This window comes from Humulus lupulus, chromosome 4 (genome assembly GCF_963169125.1).
Source record: "Humulus lupulus chromosome 4, drHumLupu1.1, whole genome shotgun sequence".
NCBI lineage: Eukaryota > Viridiplantae > Streptophyta > Magnoliopsida > Rosales > Cannabaceae > Humulus > Humulus lupulus.
The window spans coordinates 9077600-9079836 of NC_084796.1; positions in this window are offsets into that span (position 1 = coordinate 9077600).

A 2237-nucleotide genomic window follows, 5' to 3' on the forward strand; every position below is an offset into this window, starting at 1 on the left:
GGTAAACAAAACATGTTACGAGTTTATTATTTTGAATGGTTTTGTTGTGTTCATAGTGTTTTGGACTAAGTTGAGGAGAAGAAAGAACACACCAAGAACCGGTCACAGTAAGAGGTATATATTCATAGATTTCCTTCGTAGTTTTAAGTTTACGATTTTTCATTTTCGTTTCTTAGGATGGTGATGAATTTATGGGCTGTTATGTATGGTTTTAATCAGCGTTTTAGGACTAGAGAACATTCTTAAGGTGCTAGGGATAGTTTAATATATGTATTCTTGAAGTTTGAGATGATTTGGTGGTGGTTGATGATGGGTGGTGATGACCGGCCGTGCGTGGGGGATACCACTTTGGGTGGTCACGCGAGGAGGCTGGTGGTGGTGATGGTGGTGCTAGTGGTGGTCGAAGTGATGAGCATGGGTGGTCTAGGGAGTGAGATCGTGGCTGCCATGGTAAGAAACCTTGGTTCGGATGACCATGGCTGAATGTGTGATGAGGTTGATGAGCATGGGGTCACGTGCATGCATGTGTGCATGACCCAGCTGGTTACAAATGGTTACAAACTTGTAACCAAAAGGACAAAAAGTGGTATTTGGTCCCGAAACTTTAGGAAGTTACTGCAAGGCTTGGGATTAGGTATTCTAAGATCAAAATCTGATTATGGAGAATTAAGGATAAAAATTCTCTAGTTAATTGTCCAAGTATAATAATTTACAAGCTAGGCTCGAAAATTATTTTGTAAGCTTCAAGAAAAAATCTAAGTTTGGAAGTTAGTTTCAAAGTTTAGATTTGATGACTTAGAACCTATGAAATATTTTCAAGGACTTAGAGAATATTTTAGGAAGTACAATATTACCAATTTTAAGTCTCAAGGTCAAGAGGTGAGCTCGGGGCTCGTGAATTGGACTCGAGCATCGGAAAACAGAATTTTAAGAAATAATTGGAGTGTTGACTTGAAATTTCGGACATAGTGTAGGATAAAATTATTATTGGAAATAATAATTTTCTAAGTTGAGTTTGGGATTGTGAGAGGGGTATTATGGTCATTTTACCCTAAGGCCTCGGGTGTGGGCCAGGGTCGGGAATTTCAGTTTTTGGTTTTGAATTCCCTTATATATATATATATATATATATTAAAATCTTAGTAAAGCATAAACTAAGACATGTTGTCCCAATATGATTATAGGGTCTAAATGCGATCGGAAATACTCACAAAGACATAATTCGCGAAAGCTAAGGACAAGAGGTAAGGAAGTATACACCAAGAGTAACTTAGCTTGTTGTGATTCTAGTGAATTGTTTGCATGTTTGTATACTGCTAGTTAAATTCTAGTTGCAATATATGTGTGTGTGATTATATAGCTGGATGCGCATGATAGTACCCATCTATCGGGTTTGAATGTGCTTAGTGTATCATGAATGCATGTGCAATGTTTGTGACTGTCAAGGGAAACCTTGTGAGGGTGGACCCCATGCAGCCGTGTAGTGGGGTTAGCCGTCCAGTTAGTAAAGTCATCAGGTTTTAGCAGAGTATACCCCTTTGGCACGGGAGGTGAGTATTCTCTGGGTCGCGGAGGCCACCCGGGGATCATGATCCCACAGATAACTCGATGGCTCTGTACAAGGCCTTGTGAGGGCGGATTCCCCATGCAGCCGTACAATGGGGTTATCCGCCAAGTCAGTAAAGTCATCGTGTTTTAGCGGAGTGTACCCTTTGGTACGGGAGGTGAGTATTCTCTGGGCCGTGAAGGCCACACTGGGATTAAAACCCCACAGATAACACAATGGCTCAGTTATATGTTTTCAGTATGTTACGCAACACTTTGACTTATGTGAATATGCTAGACGTGTTGCTCAGTTTGCAGTTTCTAGATATGCATTTCTGTTATGCAAAGTTTGTTTTGGATAGTAGAGTCATAAGTTGTAGCTAGCTTCCTTACTGAGCGTTATAGCTCATCAGTTACTCTGTGTGTGTAGGTAAGGGCAAAGCTTAAGGAGCAGTGCAATACTGTGAAACAACCGACCTGCGGGGTTGTCAGGGTTCTCTTAAGTTTTCCGCTGAGTCTAGTAACAGTTTTATCAATTTCATGTTTACTAGTTTATCTAAAGAAAGCCATGTGGCTACAGACTATTTCTTAAGTTACGTTTAACTACATTTTGTTTTTAAAACTATGGGATCCCATCCAAATACTATTTTATTTCAAAGTACTCAAATGTAAAATTTTCCAAAGTTTACTTT